At 42.5% G+C, this 16,631-nt stretch overlaps 1 pseudogene; it reads right to left on the bottom strand.

The window, feature by feature from the left end:
- Positions 1 to 5,726: 5,726 nt before the first annotated feature.
- LOC123134323 (chaperone protein ClpB1-like) lies at positions 5,727 to 9,707 on the bottom strand (annotated as a pseudogene).
- Positions 9,708 to 16,631: the final 6,924 nt, after the last annotated feature.

Raw genomic sequence — 16,631 nt, 5'->3', positions numbered from 1 at the left:
CTAGCCTCTATGATTATGATGATTGTCGCTATGGACTAAACCCTTCGGTTTACATAGACACCGAAGGGGACTAGGGTTGTACAAAGTCGGTTACAGATAAAGCAATCTCCATATCCGAATGCCAGGCTTGCCATCCACGCCAAGGAGAGTCCCATCCAAACATGGGAGAGAGTCTTTTGTCTTGTATCTTCACGGCCCATCAGTCCGGCCCATGTCCAATAGGCCGGATGCCCAAGGACCCCTTAATCCAGGACTCCCTCAGTAAGAAGTATGACTATTGTCGCCCACAACTCACTTGTGTTCTACTCGTGCATATAACATCTACGCATAAACCTAGCTCGGATGCCACTATTGGGGAACATAGTAATTTGAAAAAAAATCCTACGCACACGCAATATCATGATGATGCATAGCAACAAGAGGGGAGAGTGTTGTCTATGTACCCCCGTAGACCGTAAGCGGAAGTGTTATGACAATGCGGTTGATGTAGTCGTACGTCTTCACAATCGACCGATCCTAGTACCGAAAGTATGGCACCTCCGCCATCTGCACACTTTCGGCTGGGTGACATCCCACGAACTCACGATCCAGCAGAGTGTCGAGGGAGAGCTTTGTCATCATGACAGCATGATGACAGTGATGATGAAGCTACCGGCGCAGGGCTTCGCCTAAGAACTACGATGATATGACCGAGGTGGATTATGGTGGAGGGGGGCACCGCACACAGCTAAGAGATCAATGATCAACTTGTGTGTTCTAGGGTGCCCCCTGCCCCCGTATATAAAGGAGCAAGGGGGAGGCCAGCCGGCCCTTCGGGCGCGCCAAGGAGGGGGAGGAGTCCTCCTCCTAGTAGGAGTAGGACTCCCCTTTTCCTAGTCCAACTAGGAGGAGGAAGGGGGAAGGAAGGAGAGGGAGAGAGGGAGGAAAGAGGGGGCGCCTCCCCCCCCCTTCCTTGTCCAATTTGGACTCCCAAGGGGGAGGGCAGCCCTATGGCCCCTCCTCTCTCTCTCTCACAAGGCCCATGTTGGCCCATTAGTTCCCCCGGGGGTTCCGATAACCCCCCGACACTCTGAAACTTATCCGGTGACCCCCGGAAGTCATACGGTGTCCGAATATAGTCATCCAATATATCAATCTTTATGTCTCGACCATTTAGAGACTCCTCGTCATGTCCGTGATCACATCCGGGATTCTGAACTACCTTCGGTACATCAAAACACATAAACTCATAATACTGATCGTCGCCGAACGTTAAGCGTGCGGACCCTATGGGTTTGAGAACTATGTATACATGACTGAGACATGTCTTCGGTCAATAACCAATAGCGGAACCTGGATGTTCATATTGGCTCCCACTTATTCTACGAAGATCTTTATCGGTCAAACCGCATAACAATATACATTATTCCCTTTGTTATCGGTATGTTACTTGCCCAAGATTCGATCGTCGGTATCTCAATACCTAGTTCAATCTCATTACCAGTAAGTCTCTTTACTTGTTTCGTAATGCATGATACCGCAACTAACTCATTAGTAACATTGCTTGCAAGGCTTATAGTGATGTGCATTACCGAGAGGGCCTAGAGATACCTCTCCAACAATCGGAGTGACAAATCCTAATCTCGATCTATGCCAACTCAACAAGTACCATCGGAGACACCTATAGAGCACCTTTATAATCACCCAGTTACGTTGTGATGTTTGGTAGCACACAAAGTTTTCCTCTGGTATACGGGAGTTGCATAATCTCATAGTCATAGGAACATGTATAAGTCATGAAGAAAGCAATAGCAATATACTAAAATGATCAAATGCTAAGCTAACGGAATGGGTCAAGTCAATCACATCATTCTCTAATGATGTGATCCCGTTAATCAAATTACAACTCATGTCTATGGCTAGGAAACTTAACCATCTTTGATTCAACGAGCTAGTCAAGTAGAGGCATACTAGTGGCACTCTGTTTGTCTATGTATTCACACATGTACTAAGTTTCCGGTTAATGAAATTCTAGCATGAATAATAAACATTTATCATGATATAAGGAAATATAAATAACAACTTTATTATTGCCTCTAGGGCATATTTCCTACATAAATATGCTGATATTAGAGTCATGCTAGTGAGTAATTGTGGATTGTAGAAATACTTGTGTTGAGGTTTGTGATTCCCGTAGCATGCACGTATGGTGAACCGTTATGTGATGAAGTCGGATCATGATTTATTTATTGATTGTCTTCCTTATGAGTGGCGGTCGGGGACGAGCGATGGTCTTTTCCTACCAATCTATCCCCCTAGGTGCATGCGCGTAGTATTTCATTTTGATAACTAATAGATTTTTGCAATAAGTATGTGAGTTATTTATGACTAATGTTGAGTCCATGGATTATATGCACTCTCACCCTTCCTCCAGTGCTAGCCTCTCTAGTACCGCACAACTTTCGGCGGTGCCATACACCCACCATATACCTTCCTCAAAACAGCCACCATACCTACCTATTATGGCATTTCCATAGCCATTCGGAGATATATTGCCATGCAATTTTCCACCGTTCCGTTTATTATGACACGTTCCATCATTGTCATATTGCTTTGCATGATCATGTAGTTGACATCGTATTTGTGGCAAGGCCACCTTTCATAATTCTTTCATACATGTCACTCTTGATTCATTGCACATCCCAGTACACCGCCGGAGGCATTCATATAGATTCATATTTTGTTCTAAGTATCGAATTGTAATTCTTGAGTTGTAAGTAAATAAAAGTGTGATGATCTTCATTATTAGAGCATTGTCCCATGTGAGGAAAGGATGATGGAAGCTATCATTCCCCCACAAGTCGGGATGAGTCTCCGGACTTTGCAAAATATAAAAGAGGCCAAAGAAGCCCACAAAAAAATAAGAGAAAAGAGAGAAAGGGCAATGTTACTATCCTTTTACCACACTTGTGCTTCAAAGTAGCACCATGATCTTCATGATAGAGAGTCTCCTATATTGTCACTTTCATATACTAGTGGCAAATTTTCATTATAGAACTTGGCTTGTATATTCCAATGATGGGCTTCCTCAAATTGCCCTAGGTCTTCGTGGGCAAGCAAGTTGGATGCACACCCACTTAGTTTCTTTTTGATCTTTCATAAACTTATAGCTCTAGTGCATCTGTTGCATGTCAATCCCTACTCACTCACATTGATATCTATTGATGGGCATCTCCATAGCCGTTGATATGCCTAGTTGACATGAGACTATCTCCCTCTTTTGTCTTCTCCACAACCACCATATTCTATTTCACCTATAGTGTTATGTCCGTGGCTCACGCTCATGTATTGCGTGAAAGTTGAAAAAGTTTGAGAACATCAAAAGTATGAAACAATTGCTTGGTTTGTCATCGGGGTTGTGCATGATTTAAATATTTTGTGTGATGAAGATGGAGTGTATCCAGACTATATGATTTTGTAGGGATAAGCTTTTTTTGGCCATGTTATTTTGAGAAGACATAATTGCCTTGTTAGTATGCTTGAAGTATTTTTTTTATGTCAACATTAAACTTTTGTATTGAATTTTATGGATCTGAACATTCATGCCACAATAAAGAAAATTACATGGATAAATATGTTAGGTAGCATTCCACATCAAAAAAATTGTTTTTATCATTTGCCTACTTGAGGACGAGCATGAATTAAGCTTGGGGATGCTTGATACGTCTTCAATGTATCTATAATTTTTGATAATTCCATGCTATTATATTATCTGTTTTGGATGTTTTATATGCATTAATGTGCTATTTTATATTATTTTGGGGACTAACCTATTAACCTAGAGCCTAGTGCCAGTTTCTGTGTTTCCTTGTTTTTCGCAGAAAAGGAATACCAAATGGAGTCCAAACGAAATAAAACCTTCACGATGATTTTTCTTGGACCAGAAGACACCCAGGAGACTTGGAGATCAAGTCGGAAGAGCCACGAGGCGGCCATAGGGGGGAGGGCGCGCCCCTGCCTTGTGGGCCCCTCGTGACTCCCCTGACCTAATTCTGCCTCCTATATATTCACATATATTCCCAAACCACTAGAAGCATCCACGAAAACACTTTTCCACCGCCGCAACCTTCTATTCCCGTGAGATCCCATCTTGAGGCCTTTTCCGGCATCCTGCCGGAGGGGGATTCGATCACGGAGGGCTTCTACATCTACTCTATTGCCCTTCCGATGAAGCGTGATTAGTTTACCACAAACCTACGGGTCCATAGCTAGTAGCTAGATGGCTTCTTCTCTCTTTTTGATTCTCAATACCATGTTCTCCTCGATGTTCTTGGAGATCTATCCGATGTAATCTTCTTTTGTGGTGTGTTTGTCGAGATCCGATGAATTATGGATTTAAGATCAGCTTATTTATAAATATTATTTGAATCTTCTCTGAATTCTTTTATGCATGATTTGGTATCTTTGTAATTCTCTTCGAATTGTCGGTTTGGTTTGGCCAACTAGATTGGTTTTTCGTGCAATGGGATAAGTGCTTAGCTTTGGGTTCAATCTTGCGTTGTCCTCACCCAGTGACAAACTAGGGGTAGCGAGACATGTATTGTATTGTTTCCATCGAGGATAAAAAGATGGGGTTTACATCATATTGCTTGACTTTATTCCTCTACGTCATGTCATCTTACTTAATGCATTACTCTGTTCTTCATGAACTTAATACTCTACATGCAGGCAGGAATCGGTCGATGTGTGGAGTAATAATAGTAGATGCAGGCAGGAGTCGGTCTACTTGACACGGACGTGATGCCTATATTTCATAATCATTGCCTTAGATATCGTCATAACTTTGCGCTTTTCTATCAATTGCTTGACAGTAATTTGTTCACCCAGCGCATTATTTGCTATCTTGAGAGAAGCCTCTAGTGAAACCTATGGCCCCCGGGTCTATTTTCCATCATATAAGTTTCCAATCTACTATTTTGCAATCTTTTACTTTCTGATCCATAAACCAAAAAACCCCAAAATATTTACTTTATCTTTTGTTTAGTTTTATCTATCTCTATTAGATCTTATTTTTGCAAGTGACCGTGAAGGGATTGTCAACCCTTTATCGCGTTGGGTGCAAGTTGTTTGATTGTTTGTGCAGGTATTGGTGATTTGTGCGTTGTCTCCTACTGGATTGATACCTTAGTTCTTAAGCTGAGGGAAATACTTATCTCTGCAAGGGAAAAACCAGTGCAAGCTCAAGAAATAGCAGACAACATCAGAGCAGAAGAGGGACTGATCTACCTCAAACAACATCTTTGATGATGAAACGTTTAGGAGCCACCAGAGATCAACCCCTCCATTGGCGCACCGCTAGGGATTCTTTGGGTCCTATGCCGCTTTTATGTAGGGGAGATGTGATTGAACTAGAGAGTGTGGAAATAAAACTTACTTTGAGTGAAGGGCCTTTAAAAAATCATGCATAGATTTCTTCATACAAATCTATGCCATCAAGCCATCATTCGATGGTCCAGCTTATTTTTTACTATTTTCCACCTCTCACACCATTGATTCGAGAAAAGACCGCAACATGCTCGAGTAACATGTAAATGACATAAAGACCACAGTACCACACACACACACACACATAGGCTGTAACTATCTCATGACACAAATTTAGGTTCAAGATAGATAAAGGAAGGCAAAGTTGCAAGCTATAGATTAGGGAGCAACAAACTAGCAAAACAATGATGCAAAACCTGGACCACACATATTGTTATCTAGATGTTTGTTATTAACTAGTAATACCTAAAAGAAGCATCTTTTATTACCGAAGCACTACCACTGATTAGACCAGCTCATTCACTTGCCATTTGTTAGTATGCTAAAAGCCCACTACCTTTGCCTTCTTCGCTACGGGAAAGACCTCAACCACATCGTCACTATCGTAGGAGTCGCTAGGAACCTCCATCACTAGCTTCTTGCCCTGTGCCTCTATCACCTTCTTCACCACTTGATATTCCAGCCCCTTCTTGTCGGTCGTAGCATCAACGGAAACCATACTGCCCTCATCGACTTCCCCTTTGACCAGCAACTCCGAGAGCTTTGTCATGACATTCTTATGCACCCACCTCCTTATGGGCCTTGCACCATACATCTGTGGGGAGAGTAGCATGATTACCAAAACATATAGACTGGTGAATACGCATGTCTATTTTTTGTAAAAATGAAAATGAACTACACTTACTGGGTTGTATGATTCTGACAGAATGACATCTAGCGCATCGTCACTTGCAACTAGAGAGATACCCTTGTTAGCTACACTGGCAATAATAATCTTCATCTGGATTTTGACTACCTCCTTCAGTTTGTCATGCGAAAGAGGTTCAAATATCACCACCTCACTCAATCTGTTGAGAAGCTCGGGCTTGAAGCATTTCTGAACCTGCCCAAACAAGTACATATGAAAATCATAATACAACTATTGCACCCCTAAGAAAATAGTTTGTTCACAAACCTGTTCCATAACAAGACCGTGTGCTGCTTCCATTGTTGTTTCTCCATTCATTCCTGCTGTTAGGTGCTCTGCTCCCATATTTGATGTCATAATGATGATGGTATTCTTGAAATCCACGGTCCGTCCCTTGCCATCAGTCAACATACCATCATCAAGGAGCTGAAGAAAAACATTAAACACTGACGGATCTGCCTTCTCCACCTCATCAAAGAGTATAACACTGTATGGGCGCCTCCTGATTTTCTCAGTCAGTTGCCCACCATCTTCATGACCATGATAACTTGAAATGTCACAAAACAAGCACTAAAATTAGCCAAAGCAAGGATAAGTATGGAAATATAATGTTGACAAGAGAACACTACACAAACCTCGGAGGTGCTCCAATGAGGCGCAACACAGATCCACTATTAACGTACTTAGACATGTCAAAGCGAACCAACATCTTCTCAGTATTGAATAGTTGCTCAGCAAGAGCTTTTGCGAGCTCGGTCTTTCCCACACCAGTCGGTCCTAGAAAGAGGAAAGATCCTATCGGTTGGCCAGATTGATCAAGACCAGCTCTAGCACGTAACACCGTTGTGCAACCAAATTGACCGCTTCATCCTGGCCAACGACTCGCTCATGCAATCTGTTAGCAAGGTGGATCAACTTATCCTTCTCCTCTTCATCAAGTGTGGCGACGGGAATTCCTGTCCATCGACTCACAACCTTCAAATAACAAATGAAACAAGAGAAGCATATCACATTGAAATAAAGGAAATATTCAAAAGGAGATTATTACCGGCACAATGGGAATATTAACAAACACTATTAAGACTGCCTACTTGCGCAACATGATCTGGGCCAAGAACTCCTTCCCGCACTGCTCTTGTGGAGGTACTTTGTGTTGCGCTCCATTGTCTTTGGCTATCAATCTGCATCCTTGTGGTGGAACATGCCTCGTCAATCAGATCAATTGCCTTATCAGGAAATTGACGACCTATTGATAACATTAAAAACCATCAATTTTATCCAACATCCCACATGTATGCAACTTGATGGGAGTATTACACAATGCTACATTACTCAAGCGTATCTAATGTCATTAGACTCAATCACTCAAAAACAATATGAATGTATAAGCACTCTTGCCCTTGAATTGTAGTGCACAAATAGCACAAAACCTATATTTAAATGGTTTAAATATAAAAGTGACATCATAAGTCAAATGACCAATTATGATACTCTATTTTTAATATTCATCATTTTTTCTACGTGATTAGGTGAGTGTGAAAGAACCGATCACCAGTCATGTCTGATTCACGCAAAGCTCAAAACTCAAAATTGAAGATATTAATGAATGCCCCATCTATTCCAAAATAAAGATAAGGTGTACTAATTTCTACCAGCTTTCCAAGACTTGAACCCATGACCTCCTAGTCACAAGACGGCAGCTTTACCACTACGCCAAGGCTCCCCTTCAGTATCATTACCACATCAGTATCATTAGAAAATATATCATTAGATCCATTATGAAATAATGTCTCATGTTTTGTTTATTTGATATTGTGGGTGCTGATTTCCCCCCTATAAACTAGGTCAAACAAATAAAGGATTGACTTAAAAAATCACCTTATATTTTGAAATGGAGGGAATAAAAAAATGTGGATAAAACAACGTGTAATCTAATTTCTTGTTGCCCCTGCTGTTGTTGTAATCTACAATCTCTACACTATTTACCAATTGATACTTTTTGCATATTACCTGTTTTAGTAATCAAATGCATTTTATTAAGTCATCACATGTGAACTCATGTTATTACTTATTAGAAATAGCATATATAAGACTTTTATGCTTTTAACCCAACCGACAGTATATTAATACAGCACAAAGGAAACCAATGCAAGCAAGTGTTGAAAGAAATAAGTGTTGAAAGAAATTAAGACTGCTCACCAGTTATATAGCGGCCAGCAAGCTGTGCAGCAGCAACAAGAGCAGCATCCTGAATCTTCAGGCCATGGTGCTCTTCATACCGCTGCTTTAGCCCCCGCAGAATACAAATGGTTGCCTGCGTGCTTGGCTCCTCCACATGCACCTTCTGGAACCGTCGCTCCAGTGCGGCGTCTTTTTCAATGTACTTGCGGTACTCGTCGAAAGTCGTAGCGCCCACGCATCGGATACGACCGCGGGCCAATGCCGGCTTCAGCAGGTTGGCGCCGTCCATGCTGCCGCCCTTGGTCTTCCCGGAGCCGACAAGCATGTGCACCTCGTCAATGAACAGAACTACCTGGCCGTCCGCATCCTCCGCTTCCTTGATCACATCCTTGAGGCGTTGCTCGAACATGCCGCGGTACTGGGTCCCTGCCACCATCGCCCCAAGGTCGACCTCCACCACGCGCGCCCCGGCCAGAGCGGCGGGCACCATCCCACCTGCGATGCGCCGAGCGAGCCCCTCGGCAATGGCCGTCTTGCCGACTCCCGGTGCGCCGACCAGCAGGGCGCTGTTCTTGGTCCGGCGGCACAGGATGCAGACGACACGATCGATCTCGTCGTCGCGGCCGATCACCGGATCAGTCATGCCAGCCACCACCGTCATATCCCGGCCGTACGTGCTCAAAGCCGTCTCCTTCGGAGTCGGAGCTGCCTTGGGCGCGGCGCCCACGAGAGAACCGCGCCGGCCTCCGGCAGAACTGTTCAATGTGGTGCGGGTCTTCACAACGGGCGGCCTGTACACGGATCCGCTGGTACGACCGCCGGGAGCATCGGCTGCGGCTGTCAAATCGATCGGCGACGGAGAGGTCGAGAAGGCGACCGGGCTCGCCGTTCCTGCGGCCGGGGTCACGAAGTGCGCCGGAGCAACTCCACCGGAGGCGGGGGCAGCAGCACTGGAGGCCAAAGGGCGACGCCTCTGCTGCTTCAGGTTAACCAAGGGAGCCTCGAGGGAGTCGGAGGAGCGATGACAGACAGATTCTGTGTGCAGCCGAGACCCCCGGAGGACGGAGCAGCTGGGCCTGCTATGCGGGAGCAAGGCGGGGGAGGAAGGACGGCTCTCTTCGTCGACGCCACCGTAGCGGAGATTGCGGCGCGGTCTCAGCCTCAGCGAGAACTCTCCGTATGCGGGGAACTCATCGTCGTCGGACTCTCCGCTGGGGAAGACGCTGGGAACGTATTTGACGCCTCCGGTGGAGGGGTGGAGTGGGTCGGGAGTGCTTCCGTTGGACATGGTGCGGGCCGGCGGTGAGTCGATCGGGATTCGCGATAGTGCGGTAGCGCGGATCGCGTGTCCTTATATATAGGAGCACGAAGGGAACCCAGCACTCCCGTTCCGTGTTTACCGCGGGTTGATGACGGTGGACGTGAAGCCGAAAATTCGACGCTACAGTTAATTTCCTTTTTTGAAGGGAAGTCTCATCATTATCCGTACTGCAATGTGCTGTTCAAGGAAAAAAAAATCGTACTGCAATGTTCTTGGGCTTATTCTTCAAAATAACAATGTTCTTGGGCTTCCAGGTCGCTGCTAGAATCCTACTCCCTTCCGGCATTTCCTATATCGCGCCTTAAGCGCCGGAAAAACCTATTGGACGCATATTGCGTGAAACTGTCGACTTATCGCACAGAGAGATTCTTACTGGTTTTGGGCCAGCCCATCTGTACCGTTCGTACAAGTTCCGGTTTTGCCAACCTTCTCCCAGCCGATTCTTACTGGTTTTGGGAACCATCTAGAAGGTTCCTGAACCGGTTTTTATTTTTCCTTTTTTATATTTATTCTTTCTGTTTTTTTATTCTTCCTTTTTCTGGTTCTTTTTTCTTTTATTTTCGTTAATTTTTTGTGTTCTTTCCGTTTTCCTATTCAAGTTAATTTCTCTTTTCAACACATTTTCTTTCTTTAGGTTTTATCTCCATATGTGTTCTTATCATTTTTTAAATATTCATAAAAATCGTGTTTCCAGAAAATGTTCAGTTTTCAAAAAAATGTTCTCAAAATTCAAAAATTGTTCTTGTTACACAAAAGAGTTCAAAACTTTCAAAATTCAGAAAATGTACCGGATTTCAACTTTTTTGTTCACGTATTCAAAAAGAATTCATGCTACCAAATTTGTTCGGGATTTTTCAAAATTGTTCTTCATTTCAAAATTTGTTCTCAAGATTCAAAAAATGTTCATGCTTTAAAAAATTGTACGTGCTTCGAAATTTGTTCTCTGTTTCAAAATGTGTTCTCAACATTCAAAAAATGTTCATGCTTTAAAAAACTGTTCTTTCAAAAAAAATTGGAAATCCAAAAATTGTTTCTTTTCAAATTTTTGTTTGTGTTTGTGAAAAAAATCATACGTTCAAAAAAATATTCAAAATTTGCCTTTTAGACATCTTAAAAAATTACTCAATGTTTGTGTGTTTGTTTTAAAAATTGTTCGAAGTTTCAAAAATTGTGCACGTCTTACCAAAAAGTTCGTGTTTTTCAAAAATGTTCGGAGCTATAGAAAAATGCCTTCATTTTAATCATTTTTGTTCACATATACTGAAAAAATCGCATTTACAAAATTGTTTTCCGTTTCAAAATTTTGTTCTGAATTTTCAAGAATTGTTTCTGTTTTAAACTTTTGTTCACCAATTAAAAGATATCACATTCTCAGAAAATGTTCTGGATTTCAAAACTTGTTCATAAATTCAAGAAATGCTCCTGTTTTTAAGTTTTTGTTCGCAAGTTAAAAAATGTTTGAGGAATTCAAAAAATGTTCATATTTATTAACTTTTGTTCACCAAATCAAAAAAATGGGAATTTCCAAAAATGTTCCCGCTTTCCAAATTTGTTCACATCATCAAAATGGTCATGCTTTTCAAAAATTGACCCCAAATTCCAAAAATGTTCCGGGGAATTCAAAAAACTGCTCACGTCTTGAAAATTTTGTTCGTAATTTTGAAAAATGCCCGCGCTTTCAGTTTTTTGTTCCTGTTTTTCAGAAAATGTTTCCTTTTGGAGAAATTCTTCTTGATTTCAGGGAATAAAAATGTCGTTTTCATGTTGTTCCTTTATTTTGAATTTTTTTTAGATTCCCAAAAATGTTTCAAGTTTAATTTTTTTTCTCTCTATGAAATATGAAAATGTTTGCACCTTATGTTTCCACATAAGACGGACTACCAGTCTATGTACGAAATTCCAGGAATTATGGTGGCTATTAGCGTTGCTCACTTGCAATAGGTTATTGTTCGGGCCTGCCACTGTTGTATGTTTCTTTAAGACTGGCGCTTTGATCTTAACATGAGAAGTCGACTGTTGTAGTGGTTAGCATGGCGCGCCATTCTCAAGTGCCGTCTCTTTTTTTGTGTTTTTCATATCCCGATTGTGCCAATGGAAATGTGCCGGCCCAGGTTAGCGGCGTCCTGTGCGAAACGTCAACACTTTGCCGCAACTAGCGGCAAATAGGAAGTCCCTTAAGCGCCCGTTATAGGCGAACTCCCCAACCGGCGACCCCCCCCCCCCCCGCCCCACTCCATGGGCCGGCCCATTTTATACTCCATGTATCTTTTTTATTTTCTTCTATTAAAGATTCAAAAAATGTGTGCCGGACGACCTGGAGACCCCTATACACAGGACAACAGTGATAACGGTCCCACTATTCTATCTGTTGTGATGATTATAGGTCCTTTTACTTCTTCAGTAAGGTAAACAACGTTATGGTTTCCCTGTTTTAGTTTTAGTTTTCTTTTTTGTTTTTTGTTTTGGCCGTTTTTTTTTCCTTTTTACCTTTTCTCCTTTTTTTCTCTTTTCTTTCTTCTTTTTATTTTTTCCTTTTTCAAAATTCGTGAACTTTTTCTTAAAAATTATGAAATTTTCTTAAGTTCATGTTTTTTTTAAAAATTGATGAAATTTTTTCAGACTCAGTGAACTTTTTAAAAATCAATAAAGTTTTGGCCGAATTTGATGAAATTTTTTCAAATTTGATGAGCTTTTTGAAAAAAAGATGAAGTTTTTCTAAATTTAATTTTTTTCCAAAATCAATGTACATTTTCTAAACCGATGAACTTTTTTCAGGACAGATGAACTTTTCTTCATATTTGATGAACTTTTTCCAAATTCGGTGAACTTTGTTTCCAAATCGATGAATATTTTGAGGTTTGTGAACTTGTTTTTCAAAATCCGTGAATCATTTTTTAATTCATGATTTTTTTTTTCATTTTTTCCTTTTTTTCATTTTTTTGAAAAGTCAAAGCTGGACTAGTCAACAAGACAAGCTGGAATCGAGCGAGCGATTTTTTCACATCAACTAGACCAGCTAGAATTACACTAAAAGAAAAACCAGCTAGAATTGGCGAGCATTTTTTCGCGTCATGTTCACTGCAATCGACCGAAGTTTAGTTGGGTCAGCCCGGTATTGTGACGCTTTGAGCGCGAGTAACGTAAACCAGTGGTCCCCTTCCATCCTCCGGTCCGTCGGGGCGGGAGGTCCTATACGCACATCACTGCAAAGAACAGCGGGCGGCGAAAGAGGTGCTTCCGACTGGGTTGGCCAATTATCATAGTAGAGGTTCGGTTATAGCGAGCCATAACTGTAGCCGAAATCACTGATTATAGGGGTACATTTTGCAAAGGTCACTCCCCTCTTTTCATTTTATGACAAATGGCGCATTGTATGTATGTGGGAGTTTCTCATTTTTCGTAGATTAATTCATTAAAAACGTTTTATCTTTTAAAACTATGCGTCCAAATCCTCGAACGTTTTCACTGTTGGATTCTTCAAGTCGAGATCTTGAAGACTAAATCCCATGTTAATTTTTTTTAAAGGAGGATATACCCCTGGCCTCTGCATCTGGGCGATGCAAAATCCCATGTTGATAGGTTTCGACGAACTTTTTTTCATGAAAACCGGAAGCATGTTTTTTCTCTTTTCGAAGAGGCACAATTGTGCCTCTCGCTGAAGTAAATTTGTGCATCCTTGAAAAGAAAATATATGCCTCTCGTGAAAGAAAAAAGGAACAAATATCCTTTTTTTTTTTTGAGAAACAAATTTGTGCCTCTCACGGAAACAAATTTGTACCTCCACGAGAAGTAAATTTGTGCCCATGACGAAAGGGAAAAAAATAAAACATGTTTTTTTTCTTAGAGGCACGACTATGCCTCTCTCAGGAGCATATCTGTGTCTCCACGAGAAGCAAATATGTGCCTCTCGCGGAAGGAATTTTTTTCCTTTTCGAGAGGCACAATTGCGCCTCTCATGGAATCAAATATGTGCCTCTGCGAGTACTAAATTTGTGATCTTGTGGAAGAAAAAAAACATGTTTTATTCCTTTCCAAAGGATGTGCCTCTCAATAATGCAAATCCGTGCCTCTCGCGGAAGCAGAAAAATGTGTTTTCTCGTGCAATTCTTTTTCAATTTATTTGGTTCAAAACCTAAGAAAAAACAAAAGGATCATCTAAAAGCGGAAAGCGTACAAAAATAATAAAAGAAACAAAATTCGGAGGCAACACCCAGAGCGTACCATGTGGCGGCCGCTGAAAGCGCGTCAAGTGGCCGCGGAGTGACCCTTGCGGGGCTCCCGAAAAGTACTCGCTGATTAGTTGCTCTCAAGTGTAGTCCAATGTTTTATGGTTTTCCAAAAAAACACGCACTTTTTTAGATAAAAGGAAATATTTTTGAACTTAGGAACAATTTGAAAATGTGAAATATTCTAAAAATCCAGTTTTCTTTGAAAATCAGAACATGTTTCAAAAACATGATTTTTTTTCTTCGGGAAACACGAATATTTTACTTTTATTTCAAATATGAAGATTTTTTTTAAATTCGAATAATTTTCTGAAAATGCGAAATTTTTTTACAAATCTATATATTTTTTGAAAACATGATCATTTTTTGAAAATTTCGAGTATTTTAAAAATTAGAATTTTGGAACATGTTGAACATCATTTGAAATTTATAATTAAAAAGAAAAAGAGAAAAACGTGAAGAAAACCAAGGAAGTAAAAAGGGTTCAGGTGCCTTCTAGAAGGTTCTAAAATTTGGTCAGGAACCTCAAGAAGGTTCCCAAAACTGGTGGCTTGCACACTGAGTAGGCCAGCCTAATATTGGTTGGGGGTGTGTGTAGCCTCGACTATTTTTGTCGCAAATTGCGGCAAATAGAAAAGGTGAGTCAGGCTTATTCTTCGAAAAAAATGTTTATCCTTCTAAAAAATGTTCTTGCGTGGATTTCTAGGTTCTTAATTTTACTATTATCCCTTTAAAAACAAGTGTTATATATGCCATCAAAATAATATCATAGGATTCATATTTTAATAAAGTATCTAAACATATAATCTTGATGGCAGATAGCACATATTACACACAGTATAACCGCACCTAATCCCTGCCCTCACAGCGATTTGCGTTTTTGGCCATCTGTTTTCGCGATCTGGGAGTTCCTGGTCGTCGGATCTCGTGTGAAAAGCGCTCTGTCCCACATTGTCTGCAATCTAGCCCAGCTGTCCTGTGGGCTGCTGCTCCACAGGCCGAAACCAAGCATTGTGGTAAACTGGGCCTTGCTGTTCAGCCCATTTATCTCACCGAGTCGAGCGCGTTGTGTTCATAAAAAAAACTCTTTTGTCGATAGAGCGTTGCTTCTCTGACCCGTTCCTCTTCTCTCCTACGCCATCCTCTCCTCTCCTCCAGCGCGACCATGGCCATCTCTCGTGCCGTCGCTCCGGTAGTCTCCGCCTCTCCCCTCCTCCGCTCCCCCGGCGTCCTACTACGCTCTCCCCATGACCTATCTCTTCTCCACCTCCACACCGTGGCGCTCTCTTCGCTGGCAGGAACCCTAGGACCACGAGATCCGTCGCTGCTGCCTTGTCCGAAGGACCCGGGAGTTCGGGTCGTCGTCGTTGACTCGAGTTCATATCAACCTGCAGGACATCCCGGTGCCATTCCAAGGAGCCACACCGAGCTCGCCTCCTAGCATCATGACACCTCACTGTTAGTACATACCTAGGACAATTTTCAGATCTCATATTTGTTTCATTAATCAATCGATGTGGGCAAGCTCAGCTGCCAATGCCCTTAAGATTTCAAGTAGTGGCGCCAAGGATGCTGTCCCAACCTATTCGATCTCCGGATAGTTCTCCATTGGTACAGATTTGTTATGCATGCAAGCTAAGTACTCCAGTAGGAGTCAGCCGGAGGCTTCTCCTTTTTGGTAGAGAGTGCATCTAGTGTGCAGTGTTCTTGTACATTCCAACTCTCTACACCCAACACATTGTTTTTTTTTCGTGTATACGTTTTCGCGATCTGGGAGTTTCCGGCCGTCGGATCTCGTGGGAAAAGCGTTCTATCCCGCATTGTCTGTAATCTAGCTCAACTGTCCTGTGGGCTGCTGCTCCCCAAGCCGAAGCCGAGCATTGTGGTAAGCTGGGCCTTGCTGTTCCACACCGTGGCGCTCTCTTCGCTGGCAGGAACCCTAGGACGACGAGATCCGTCGCTGCTGCCTTGTCCGAAGGACCCGGGAGTTCGGGACGTCGTCGTTGACTCGAGTTCATATCAACCTGCGGGACATCCCGGTGCCATTCCAAGGAGCCACACCGAGCTCGCCTCCTAGCATCATGACACCTCACTGTTAGTACATACCTAGGACAATTTTCGGATCTCATATTTGTTTCATTAATCAATCAATGTGGGCAAGCTCAGCTGCCAATGCCCTTAAGATTTCAAGTAGTGGCGCCAAGGATGCTGCCCCAACCTATTCGATCTCCGGATAGTTCTCCATTGGTACAGATTTGTTATGCATGCAAGTTAAGTACTCCAGTAGGAGTCAGCCGGAGGCTTCTCCTTTTTGGTAGAGAGTGCATCTAGTGTGGAGTGTTCTTGTACATTCCAACTATCTACACCCAACACATTGTTTTTTTTTGCGTGTATACGTTTTCGCGATTTGGGAGTTCCCGGCCGTCGGATCTCGTGGGAAAAGCGCTCTGTCCCGCATTGTCTGTAATCTAGCTCAACTGTCCTGTGGGCTACTGCTCCACAAGCCGAAGCCGAGCATTGTGGTAAGCTGGGCCTTGCTGTTCAGCCCATTTATCTCACCGAGTCGAGAGCATTGTGTTCGTAAAAAAAACTCTGTTGTCGATAGAGCGTTGCTTCTTTGACCCGTTCCCCTTTTCTCCTACGTCTCCTCTCCTCTCCTCCAGCGCGACCATGGAGATCTCTCCATGCTTCC

This window comes from Triticum aestivum, chromosome 6B, assembly GCF_018294505.1.
Source record: "Triticum aestivum cultivar Chinese Spring chromosome 6B, IWGSC CS RefSeq v2.1, whole genome shotgun sequence".
In the NCBI taxonomy this organism is placed as follows: domain Eukaryota; kingdom Viridiplantae; phylum Streptophyta; class Magnoliopsida; order Poales; family Poaceae; genus Triticum; species Triticum aestivum.
This window is presented reverse-complemented; position numbering and strand designations above follow the sequence as displayed.